At 35.0% G+C, this 14,077-nt stretch overlaps 1 protein-coding gene across 1 annotated transcript in view; it reads left to right on the top strand.

Moving 5' to 3' along the window:
- Nucleotides 1-309: 309 nt before the first annotated feature.
- The window catches only part of LOC128994204 (elongation of very long chain fatty acids protein AAEL008004-like), a 107,236-nt gene continuing 93,468 nt past the window's right edge, over nucleotides 310-14,077 (top strand). The window contains exon 1 of the mRNA XM_054418584.1: nucleotides 310-458. The gene's annotated coding sequence lies outside the window, so the exon portion shown is untranslated. The remainder of the gene's footprint in view (nucleotides 459-14,077) is intronic.

Raw genomic sequence — 14,077 nt, 5'->3', positions numbered from 1 at the left:
AAGGTGGTCGTGCTACATGGCATTTTAATATAATGCTAGATGTTTAATCAATGGATCAATCTAGCCTGTATAATAGTTGTAGTTATCTCGGATCCTCTGTGATGTTGAATGTATCCTGAATCAAATTTCAGCGTTTGCAGTTATTAATCTCATATCTTAATAGTATTGTTCATTTGCTTTAAACTAGAGCAATTTTGTATAGTATTATTATAAAATAAAGCGTATTGGTTTAAAGAAGGCAGAAGTTGATGTAATCCAAAGACGTTTCAGTCAGTCCGTTCCACTTGCCTGCCACCTGGTGGCCTGAGCTTAAACTAAGATTCAGGTGTCGTTTGTTTTTGGACTGCCGAAAATCCAAGAAAAATGATAAGGTGAACATTTAATTAAAGTGGTTTTTGAGTGATTTTGATTTGCTCAGTAATTTACCTCCAGAACATCGCTTCGATTATTAAATTCAGGTCAGTTTATGAACATTTTATCAAGGGTATTTCTGCAATATGTTTGATGAACACACCGGTTTGTTTAGGGTGGGGGAATATCTAGCAGAAAGCTTCGATTCATCAGGACAAGCCTAGGCCCACAAACAAATTCAAAATCAAATTATTAAAATTTGGCATCAAGCAAGTTAAAACATTATTGAATTACTAATTCAGTCGTGATTTATGTGGCTTCAGTGAATTTAACGATAAATTAGGTTAAGTATCCGAACTTAAGTATGATTTAGGTATTACTTATTTGTAAAATACGTGTGTACTCACACTCAACAATGAAAGAAAAAGAAAAAAAAAGAACCCACGACGTTGTAGGTTTTACCACAGACAATGGATAGTGTAACCTGTTACTTGTCTTTGTATTTACATTAACATGCGATTAAAAATATCAATCTTGATGACGTTAAATTAAACACTTAATAAATAGGTCTTCCGGGATTCACATTAAGCTAACTTAGTACGAAACTAATAATCTCAATTAATTATTGCCTAAGTTACATGTAGGCCTAAGCTAACTTACATAGGCCTAGGCCTATTTGTATTTAAAGAGAACTTTTGTGAATTTATAGAGGGTAAGTTAGGCATATTCAATGCAATTTAAACTTAAATTGTCCAGTCTTGCTTCCTTCCGTCAGTCTCAAAATTAATCGAAAAAGTTATTTTGGAGCAACTTACTGAATACATTGAAGTAAACAATATTGTCTGTAATAGACAATATGGTTTCAGTAAAAACAGATCCACAAAATTGGCTGACATTGATTTAGTTAATGATTGTATCGATGCGGTTGAGGCTGGGGAGACAGTGGGGGGTTGCTTCGCCGACTTGTCAAAAGCATTCGACTGTGTCGATTATATCATTCTTTTGGAAAAATTGGCTTCAATTGGCATTTCCGGAATTATTTTCAAGTGGATTGAGTCGTACATGACAAACCGATACCAAATTACTAAAATTAGAGGAAAATCAAATCACAAAATGGAAAATGTCATGTCGACTCCTCAAAAATCACAAGAGGAGTTCCGCAAGGATCCGTCTTAGGACCTCTCCTATTCTTGGTTTACATAATTAATGACATCACCAACGCGATTCCAGAGTCTGGTATTTACCTCTTTGTCGATGATACAACATTGGTCATATGGGGTAAGGGTGTTGAGACTCTGGAGGGCGAAGCAAATGAAAAAAATTCAGATCTTTCTAAATTTTTTGAAGCAAACAAACTCAGTATAAATTCCCAGAAAGCGAACTACGGTATTTGTGTTTTCAAACAGCACAAAAGCAACATTCCAAAAATTATAGGACTCCGAACCTATTAATAGGAGAGAATCAAATTGAACAATCAAAAACGGCTGACTTCTTAGGGGTGAGGCTGGATGATAGACTCGGATGGGGCGAGCACATTTATGGATTAGAGAGATCGCTTGCTCGAGGACTATTCATTCTACGTAGGATGAGGTCATACGGCAGCGATGCTCTATCCAGGCTCGTCTTTCACGGACTGTTCGAGCAGTACATTTCATATTCTATCATTTTGTGGGGTTCTTCCACCAAAAAGAATTTGGAAACAGTTTTTGTCTGGCAAAAAAAGCAATAAGAACCATCCTAGGCATGCCACCAGATGCCAGCTACAGAGATGCATTCATCCAGCTTGGACTCTTGACTGTCCCATGCATATTCATCTACGAAGCAGTAGTAGGCTATACATAAAATCACAACACATTCAACCTCATTTCATAGATCACAAATACAACACTGACTTAGAAACAAAGGAATTTATGCTCAACAACACAGACAAAAATTGTTTGAACAAAAACCTCACTATTCCGGTTTAAAACTTTTCCAAGCACTGCCAAAACAACTTCAAAACATTCAAAAAATCTCAAAATTCAAAACAGAAATCAAATCTTTCCTGACAAAAAATTGTTTTTATGATGTGGAAGATTTTCTAAATTTGACAAAACAGAGCCCTTTGGCATAGGACGTGATTTTTCTTATAAGTTATTTTTTATTATTAGCCTACTGTATTATACCTAACCTATTGACCTGTCCAATTCTTGCCCTGGACTACGGATGGAAACTACAAGTAGGTCTTACCATGGTAAGACAGACTCAAGACTGATTTGAAACTCTTTTGTTTTGATGTCCCAAGAGGCCAAAACCACCATAGATAATATTAGACGAGACGAGTGTTTAGCCAAACAAAATCTTTTCGGACAATGATCTTATTTGCCTCCTGCATCAGTTGAATTAATCTAATTGTAGGCATAGTTTACATTAGTTAACTTTTAAACTTACTGAATGTGAACATAACTTGGGACTGTGGACTGTAAGTTAGGCCTACTGTTGACTATTAACACCTGCTCTCTTTTGTTAGCTAACTTAGGCCTACTTAGTTTATGATTCAAAATCTGACTAAACACATTAGATAAACTTATAGTGCAGATCAGACAACACACATTAGGACAACATTGGTTGTCTGTTATTGAACAAAACAGCTATTATTTCTGCAACTCCGCTCTTACTACGCTACACTACTTCTCTATGGCTATGCCCAACCACTGTTCGCTGGCTGTTACGGCACTTCTTATTAATTCTGCTTAGGCATCAAATGGATCACAGCTATAAAAGGAATAGCCTATTTTTAAAAACTAACGTTATTGTGATAGGCTGTTTTTAATTGTATGTAAATATTTAAGCTTCTTTACTCCATTCTCTACTGTATTTTTATAGCATCTCAAATCAATTGTTAGGAAGATAGTTCAATTTTAAAAACCTGCAAAATATAATTACCTTTTAGTCTTAAAATTAAGTCTGAAATAAAACAAGAAATAATTTCTCTCATTAAAATGCTAAAACCAAGGCTCTCTCTTGCTACCTTCGCTCTAAATTAGACCAAACAATCCATCCAATCTACCAAGGAGATATTGTGTATACCTTTAATATAAGATCATATACTAGGCTATCTGATTAATTTAAACATTGTTGTTAAATTGCATCATTCATTGATAGCTCAATGACAAATCACATCTAGGTCCAATATCAACCTAGCTTGGAATCGAACCAGCGACCTTCAGGTTTGAGGGTGAGCACTACATCCACTCCACAACCAAAACATTATCCAATACTTAGAGGTATACATAATTCATTTATGGCCTTCTTAATGTGCAACAAATTTTGTTCTATGTCTCATCTAGGAAAGGTTTACCAGTCTTAGTTTTCATCAAGTTTTTTATTGTTTTTACAGCAACTAGGTAATTTAAACAATTAGTTAATTGAGTTGATCCATAGGCTGATCCATCCTGTTATTAACATATAGAGCCTGTACCGTAAGTCTTAAACAGACACAAAAGATTCCTTACAACACATTTTCACTCTTAGGAATAGCAAAGACTAGTCAAACTAAACCAGTTCATAATACCTGATGCATTACCGTTATTGATTTCTCTTGTGATATGACAATTAAGGTTTTAAGACCAGTGAAAATAGTAAAATTGTGTCCCTAATAACCATAAGTGCGATAGTGAGCTAAACCTAGAGACTATAAAATGACTGCTGCGTCACATTTAGAAGTGTGCAAATAAGAAGAAGCAGCATCATGGCAATTGCAAAACAAAAATTTAACTTACAGCAAAGATGTTTGTTCAACTAATGTCTTCACCAATACCATCATTATTGACTCTACGGATAAAAAAAGGTCGGTGATGGGCTAACCAGTTTCAACAAATTCCTCTTAGGCTTTAATTTTATTTAGGAAAAAAATAAACTAAAAACATTTTTAAATCAGAAACAATAAAAAAAATTAAAACAGGTAGCGATTTGCTAAATTAAAATTCTACAGTTTGATACTTCGTTACACCATTCACTTCGGTTATTTTACATTAGGCCTATTTGGATAGACAGTGATACATGGTTTTTGTTTTTAGCGAATTTCCCATATAGGGAATAAGCTATTACCGTAGGTCTCATGGTAAGACCTGGACTCGGGACCGATTTACTTTTTCATTTTTATGTCCCCAGAGGCCAAAAACACCATCCGTTCAAATTCATATATATATATATTTATATATATATATATATGTGTCCGTCAGCACGATAACTCGAACAAAAATCATCCGATTTTGATGAAATTTGGTATAAACGTGTAAACCTACATTTATTTGAACAAGTTCGCGAACCAGCATGATCGGACCATGGGAACAGGGGTTTATGGGGGGTTTTATGGGGTAAAAATGGGGTTTTCTCATTTTTGACCCTAAAAACATAAAATTTTGGAATTTTTTTCTCAACCATTTTGTAGAGCTTAAAAAAGTAAATAATTTAGTATATTGAAGCATTGTTGTATGCCTAATGGTTACGGAGAAAATTCAAAAAAGTGCAAATTTAAAATTCCCATGTTATTTTTATGGAGAAAATGAAAAATGTTGTGGTTTACTTGGATATATATTGATAAAATTTGGCAAATTTATTTATTTCATCCTATACTATTGACTTATGGTCGAAAATGCTTTTTACCTTCCCTGTAGCAGCAAACCTAAGCACTCGTTAAATCTAAATGTTATTTAAATTGAGAATAAATATGTCTTATATATGGAAATATTTTAGTAAAAATGTAATCAGACAAGTTGAAATTCGCTTAGTCTGCAGGTTTGCTGCGGCGGGGGTATTTTGCAATGGGTTTGTAATGCAGATGTATATACCTCTAATAAGAAAACCAAACTTAAATTGAACAACTTTTGAAACCCGATAATTTAATTAAAATAAAATGTAGTATTGACCATAATTTGCTGTGACAAAAATTTAGGTACTCCTCCAGCAATATTCAAGTTCCCACCAAATTATAGATGCTTTATACCTAGTTTTATTTAGCCTCCCAATGCAACCAATCAACTAAGCATAATAATACATAATGGCAAAAATAATAAATTGGTATTTGTGGTAGGCCTATACATCCTACTCAACTTTCATAAGCCGCCTAAATGTGTATTTAAGAAGGACACAATATATTGTGCTCTATATGTTGGCTATGTTTCTGTTGTAAGTATTTCTACCATTGCGGCTTCGGTGTACAAATCGAGCAAAAAATTTTGTTCTCTCGTTACCTTCAGTTTAAGTTTTGGCCGTTGAAGTATTTTAGAAGATACGTGAAACAACTTCAGGTACTACAGTTTGTGAAACAATATTCAAATTTTTGTGAACTATAACAAATAAAGATAAAAAGTATACCTAGACACAGAGATTGAGGATCTCCAACTTCGAAGTGAAGAAGATCTAGTCTCCTTCTGAAAATAGGAAAAAAGAAAAGGTGGTACAAAAGTAGTTCATACTAGCAAAACCTCCTGAAGAGAAAAAGGGATTCCTACTAAGAGAGCAAGAACACCTTAACAGTAAAGGGGGTTTTAGACAGAGACAAAATAGCCTACTCTTGAGGTTACAAGGAAAACATTGGCCTAAATATCTAAAGAAAGTTGTTAGTAGAAGAGAATCTAAATAGGGTAACTTGTGATAGAGACTTAAAGTAAAGGAAATCCTGTGACAAACAAAAATGGGAGTTGACTTCAAGTTTAAGACCAGTGTGACTGAGAAGAATGAAATATCCAGATCTTAGGATGGAACATTTTCATTGAAGGAATGCTGCAAAAAAATTGTACGGTATGTTTATTATTAGTAAGTTTTGCAGTTTATTTTTTTGTTAATAAAGCACTTTTTCATTTCATTTTCATTTCATTAGTAAGTTTTATGAATACATTTTATGTTTTATATCAAAAGATATTTTTTATAGTTTAAATAGAGATGATAAGTTAGCTTGGAAAGAATAGAAAACTTATAATATTTGTTGACATTAATAGTTGTGACATTTTAGAATTTTCCAAGGCTATCCATTATTGGACAGTTCTGCAAAACACCAAGCAAAAGCTAAACCCCATGAATTGTAGTTGTAAAATTGAAATCAAGTCTTACTGACTCAGAAAATTGACTGTATGTTAAGTGATAGAAGAACAGCATACAGTCTCGTCCACATACCTGGAGCCCATGGCTTCTATCAGGCTCAGGGCCTTGGGTGATAAGCACACCTACAATGGTCAACTCCTCCCTGAACATGTCAAATGGAGCAATTCTGAAACAAATATGTTTCAGATGCTTGCTTAGCAAAACTGGAGTTTTAGTGAATCTGAGGTTTTTCACTGTTCAGAATGTTATTTTTCTACTAAAGACTAAGAAGGTGTTTAATATATTTCAAATAAAGAATTAGATTTTTATAACAGATTATAATTGATCATTTGCCATCAAAGCAGCAGTAAGCGAACATTTGGTTTGTGTTGAATTTCCCCTATGCTGGAGGAGTTCTTAGGTTCAGTTACAAACTCGACTCCTTCCTTTCTTGATTGACACATTTGTTACAAGAATGTTTTGTGTTACAAAATTTGTTATTGTTCGGCCGTGTATAGTTAGATTCATCATACATCATTGATGGTTTTATATATATTCATTATTTCTCAGTAAATATGTTTGAACATTGGCTTAAGTATATAAAGGCTACTTACAGTCTTCGCAATCCTGTTAATTGAGCACTACGGCCGGCGGCCGTTTAGTCCAGGAGCTGAGGGGGTTTGAGCATGCATGAAAGTAGTAGCAATGTTATTGCTGATTATTGTAATATGGACTGTGGTGATCAAAATTACGTATGTCGCCTATTTCAAAAGTGGTCGATAAGGTGGGGGGGAGGGGGCAAACATGGCGGTTTGCGCTATGCGTTAAAACGCTGATAGTTCGAAAACGGTAAAAGATAGAACATCGGTTAAAACGTCGTTGGAATTCTAAAAATGTGGACAACAATAATGGTTATTGGGTCCGAGGTCGTATCTCTATAAATAAACAAGTTATTGTTTAAAGTATGTAAAAATGGACTTTTCGTGTAGTTTTTTAACCGAAAGTAGAATTAATTTGTGAGTGTCGCAAAGAAGTAATATCAAATAGCTTTGCTGATAGTTGTAATATGGACTGTGGTGATAAAAAATACGCATGTCGCCTACTTTTCAGGTGGTCGAGAACTTGGGGGAGGGGGGCAAAGATGGCGGAACGCGCTATGCATCGAAACGACTGTAGCTCGAGAACGGTACGAGATAGGACATCGGTTAAAACGTAGTTTTAATCCAAAAAATATTACCAATATAAAAGGTCATTGGGTAAAAGGTTGTATCTTAACTAATAAAAAAGTTATATCAAAAATAAATTTAACAAAATCTACATCGTACAGCTATTTTTTTTTCAAAAATCGTATGGATTATTGATAAATAATAGTGTAATTACTTAATTACTCGGCTAAATATTAACTAGATGCATTTTCTTATAAGAAAAAAATATATTATTACGAATACATTAGGTTTAAAATGTAAAACACGGCCTCCAAGATTTCTTTACAAGAACCTATAACAAGAGTGTATAGGAAACAGATTTTAATTGAATGTGGTTAACTCGTTCCCTACAAGTGATGAAACTTTCTATATCTGCGACTTCTAGACTTCTAGCATTGACTATCATAGTCAATGCTTCTAGTATCTAGTTGCGGCATTTTGGGGCTGGGTCCATAGAGAAAGAGAGGCCCTCTATAACGCTGTTCTATATGTAAAACAAAACGCAAACTCACAGCACTGGGGCCCGGGCCTAGCGAAAAACCGTAAATTTTTATTCAATTTTTTGTTAAATATTTATTTTTGAAAAGGGGTAGGTTCGTCCATGTTATCAATCCGTCATGCCTTTACAAAATTGTGTTGTTATGGCGGTAATTTATAAGCGAAAATTGCACGACAATCGCCCGTGATGAAATAAAGTTGTTTATCTTACTCGTGCTTTGTGTTTCTTTGCTGTTCAGATTTTCCTAACATCATACAAAATCACGAACTTAAATGCCCAGCTATAAGGACGAAATGCACAAAATCACAGCCTATTAACAGAAGCCATAACTTTATTGCTGGCGTCTCCGGTTACTTTGTTATTTTCTTCGCTGCAGAAGACGGCTGGTATTCAGTTTCAGTCTCGAATACAAAATTAAAATTAAACTTGTCTTATGCACAAATGTTGACTAGTTCGATGATGGTCTACCCGCAAAGCATCGAGCACGTGATCTTGTGTGATCTTCGTGTCACGTTTTGGATTTTTTGCTCTCATCGAAAAAACAAAACAACGCATTCATCTCATCAATGGTGTAGTCGTCTGTAGTGTTGGGTTTGTATTTAAATTCCAAACATTGACACCACGAGAAGTGTTCAGTTTCAAGCGGAAGCTGGGTGTTCGTGATCGCTTCCGGCATAGGCGGGTCTGTGATGTGCAAAAAGGAAGGCGAAGGTCTTCGTACGTCTGAGGTCGGCAAGTTTTTGTCGCTCAGGTTACGTTTTACTTTTAGTGTGATTTACACTCGGGCTCAGTTGTTGGATGAGTATGTGATACGTGTTAAAGTTGACTCAACATTTGTGTATCGTAAGTTATGTTTCTCATTCATAGTCTACTACTGTATTTCTATTTGTGTGTGTGTGGGCGCTAATTTGTTGACGTTTCAAGGTCGTTGCAACCCTGTTCTTTTTACTATTAAATTGATCGAGCACTATGTGGTTTCAAATTTTAAAGTTGTATCAGGTGTAGAGGCTTATCTTTAAAATTTTGAATGACCATTGAACGTTTGTAACTGTACACTCACGCCACGTATCCATATACAAAGCAGTATCTGATCTTTTCAGAAAACCATGTGCCGCGCACCAACCAACCGCATATTTGAATGAAAGGTCTTGATGCGAAACTTTCCCGTTTGAACAAAATTACTCAAGCTATCGTATATATCTATATATATAACTCTATATATTCATTTTATGTCAATGCACTTACGCCAATTTGCATTACCGGTACACATCTATCAAATATACTAGGATAGCTTTCATAGCAGTGAAAGCCAGTTGAGCGGAGTGATCACGTTTCATGGTTTTTAATAAGGCAATAAATAAATAAATGTTTATAGATATAATACAAAATACAACGATTTCATCAATTTAACTTATCAGTTTCGCTCGGAACTGTCAACATCTATAACAAGTCTCACAATTAAAGATTTGGACATTACATACATATCCTTAGTATCGGTATTTTTCCTGTGTTTGCTTGCTAACGTCATCTGGTGAACCCTCAGTTCTGGTTGAACCCGACCTTGAACCTAAACCAATCGACATTTTCTCAATCCTAGTCAGATTTTGCAATTGAGACAGAAATAATCCTGCATGGATCCATACGATTAGCAGACGCAGACATGTAGCTTTTTTAAAGACTTGCCTCCTTTGAGAGAATTGCACAAATAGTTCTCACCATATTAAGTGTTCTACTGTACATTCAACTATCTCAAAACATTGTCAGAAGTAGTTGTTCGTGCGTTTCGGGCGTTTATTGCTCGTCTTCATTTTCTACAAATATTAGGGAGTTTTTGAGAATCCATTCTGAAATCCTCCTTATTATGACACTCTTATGCGAATTAGGGTTTTCTTGTAAAATGAAAACGCAAGAAATACTCTATCCTTCTTGGACAATAATTTAGGCCTACCTCAAATCGTTGCTAACACAACAATCAATACAACAAGTATGTTGCCAACCCGATGATAGTGAAAATATTTCAAAGTAAATAATAAGAAAGCATGTTCATAATAGCCTATTTAGACAAAATTATTGATTTGAGAATACCTAGTTATTTAAAACTGCAGAATCGTGTAGTTGTTTTAATTCCCAATAACATATACTAAATGTTATTTGTACCCTATTTGGCTACGTAACTAAAATCATAGAAAACATACTTCTGTGCTAAAATCTGTAAAATACTGTACCTATTCGATCAATGGTCGTTTCAAAATTGCGAGTAAAAAAATAAATGTAAATTTTTCCTGTGTTATATCATGTTATATGATCAGTGGTCAATGTTTTTCTTTGTACTGTGTTTAGGTCGTGCTATGATTCTTTGTTTTGTTTACATTTTTACTTCGTTATTTTGTAACCATCAGAGCAACCTATAAGACCAATGTTAAAATTTAAAAACTTTGAGTTACTTTTAGATTATAACTATAAATTCTATAAATAGAAAAATGAAATCTGTTTAGTCAAAAATTTCCACAAATTTGACAAAACAACCTTGGTAAGTTTGGCTAAAATACGTTCAGCTTTTTTGAGTTTTAATGTGTTATAAAGTTTGCATTGAAGTCGATCCAAAAGAGCTTCGCTTCGCTCCGCTCAATTAAAACTCATGCATTTGCACGTTTATTACAATGGGAATTGACATGACTAAACCATTTACTGTTCGAAGTAATAGCAACGTTCCTTTGATTTGTGTGTTTAGTGGTGACTTGGCTCTGCAAGAGGACTTACTATCTTATTGTACAATCTGAAGTCCTCTCTGATGTGCCTTTTATGACAGGTTCCACTTGAGTTATTTTTATCAATTCCATTGACTATATATATCGCCTACTCATCTATTGCCTGTAAATGGGAAATTGATGGCTTCAATAATGATATTACACATTTTAAATGAGTCAACCACTGTGGACAGGCATTAAGTATTTGTGTTCATAATTGGTTCGGATAAAAGGACCTTGAATGGACGGATCTTTTATGGAGTCGGCTTTCAGTTAATACTCTCTCATGCCTTTGTTTCTTGTTTGTCCAGATATCTCCTTATGAAGTATGGAGATTGTTGTACATAGTTGGTGCTAGGGTGACAAGATTTAACTCTGAGTTCCAACTAGTCTGATTCTTCAGATGTCCAGCAGGTTTCGTGTTCTGGTATTGTGACCTTGTAGGCCCGCTATGCTCGTTAATAAGAGTGTTATTATTCCTTACATATAGCAGGCAATCCAGAATGTGACCCTGGATAGGCAAGATTCCCAGCCTGGCGAAGACTGGTTTACAATGTGCTGGACGGTCACTATGGGTCATTTGTCTGACGGCCAGTTCTGGAGTTTTAGGATATCAAACCCCAGAAGCAACAGTCCGTAACCATTTTAAAAGGCAAAAGTGACATATGTGATTTGAATTGGACTTTTCTTAAATAGTATCGACGTTTTAACTCAACTATTATTCGTAAATTATTCGTAAAGTAGATCGCTTTTGTTTCGTTGGATTAAGATTAAATGGTTCCGGTTGTTCTGGGTCACTCTGTACCATTGACAATCACAGGGTATGACACAATGAGACCCTGACATGCTACGGGAGCTGGCCATTGATTATCATTAACAGAACAATAGCTAAGTGATGTAACAGCTGTGCCAGGTGAAGCCACTCTCTAAATGACCTAACAGTATAAGGTGACCAGAGTACAAGACCCTCAATAGCAAGCCACCCTCGATAACAAGTGTCACTTTCAAACTAACCTTGGTTTTGTATAACCTATTCACACAATTATTGCAACAGGTCTTATATGATGATCTCCATGGGAGACTTTATCGAGGTTCTACTTTATTCTACATAAATTCCCCAAGTGCTAAAACTCCCAAGACTTTGTTGTCTATTGGTAAGCGTTTGGGACTTACTTTGCAAGAAGGACGGCTCCCCCCCCCAAGTAAATCGAAAAAAATTGAAGGGTTGTACAGTTTTCTCTTAAAAGCGTTTGATATTCATGAAAAGAAATACTGTACATAAGTGAATTAGAACATTTGATTAGGTTCCGTGATCCGAATCATTCCGAAAATCTGGGATGTATTTTTTATTTACCAAGAGATCAAGTGAAATTTACTTAGTGTTTAATTGTGAAAAGATATAAGGGTTTAACCAACTTGTCTGTAAATTTTCTATAGGCCTATAACATTATGATACAAGCGTTGCTTATATTACGTGTGCTATAAATGTGTCCAGTGAATTTTATTTGGTTAAATATATTAAATTGTATACATCAGTTACCGTATTGACTCCATATGTGTTTTAATCTTTATTTCTCCTTTTGATCACTGCCCTGTATACAATATTTTATGTTTGATAGTTTGATACATGGGCGAGTTTTTTTTTCTTTCTATTTAACGGAAAGTTATAAAGATCTTAACTTCCGAATTTAAACTATTAAAGTTGAACTTCACGAAGAATTGGTCCCTTTAACAATCAATTTCGGGTCTATGTCAGGGTGTTCACTTTTTTCACATAGTAAATCTCGATTAATGTATTATTTAGGCGTACAGTTAGAACAATTTTATCTGCCGAGTAAAAAATAAAATCTTGAATTGAATTAATATGTTGCTAATCGTTAGTAAAGTTATTTGTACACATGAATGAATCAATTGCATACCTCATATATATACGTCAATTGCAACCAGTGATTATATTTAATGCGGTAATATAGTTGTCCACTTAGCGTCGTGTCATTATACTGGGTCATTATCACGCTAGACGATTAACCTTCCCTTCGCAAGTTTTTGTCCGTTGATGGAGTAGTCTTGCTCTATCGAGATGACAATGTTGATAGTTTTTGTTCGCGTTTTTACATTGAATAGAAAAAAGGTTATCAACATTAGCTTACTCACTTACAAATTGTTTAAGAGATTTTTATATTTATTTTCCTACAGTCACTTAAAAAAGTGGGCTTCCTTGCACTGATTATACAGTTTTTACTTTGTCGCACACCAGTATTCCAACCAAACAACACAAAACAGTGTGCGTCCGAGCCGTTCCCGTCCGAATTCCTCTTGGATCATTAGGCTTATTATAAATTGTCCTGGCCAAAAGCTCAGATGATATTAGCGAATCACTAAGCTATCACTTCATCTGATGTATTCAATTCTTAAACGTAACCTGGCTTGTCGGTATCGTTTGAATAAAATTAAACCAAATGTTATATTTGTATGTAAATATAACATTCTTTGTAAAAATAGGTTGCTTTGGTCTAGTAAGTCATAAACTTAGCTGCAAACTTCAACATCTATCAGGGAATGTTGTTCTGGTCAGATTGACGTTATTGCACCGCATACGTCTACAGTATTTGCAAATCTTACCTACTCCATTGCCATTCGGGTGGTAGATCAGAGAGAGAAGATGATTCAGGAGGGTGGGTAAGAGTTACCCACGTTTAAGTTGAATTGTCATGGGTGTGGCTTGGAGTTTTAGTGCTTCATCTTAAGGTTAGGTTTCCTAAACCAGCTGTTGAAGGCACACTAACGGAACCACGATATTCGCCTATAAATCTGTTACTTTTCTTTTGCGATAACCCAATGGACTCATGGTTCTACACTCCACCACAAAGATCCAAGAAAAGCAATCTAATATCTTATTTTATATGTATTTTATATGTACCTTTCCTTATGCAGCTAACTTAGTTCATTCACCACTCAAAAAGTAAAATTTTAATTCTCTCCCAAATATGCCTGGAGAATTCTTACTGGAAACACACTAGATGGATATGTTATCCACGGAAATTCCCTCAGTGGTAGGTTTGCCGCTAGTAGGTGGATTGTTTACAGTTTTTTTGTTGAACTGTGTGAACTGAACGTGATTCGCGTGTGCCGGAACTTTTCTAAAGACTAGTTGGACGTCGTGTCAACAGCCGCGTGGCCTTGGTTGGAATTAATGAACTTTGCACAAAGTT

This window comes from Macrosteles quadrilineatus, unplaced genomic scaffold (assembly GCF_028750875.1).
Source record: "Macrosteles quadrilineatus isolate MER2022 unplaced genomic scaffold, UCM_ALF_1.0 Scaffold_5__1_contigs__length_97177068, whole genome shotgun sequence".
In the NCBI taxonomy this organism is placed as follows: domain Eukaryota; kingdom Metazoa; phylum Arthropoda; class Insecta; order Hemiptera; family Cicadellidae; genus Macrosteles; species Macrosteles quadrilineatus.
This window is presented reverse-complemented; position numbering and strand designations above follow the sequence as displayed.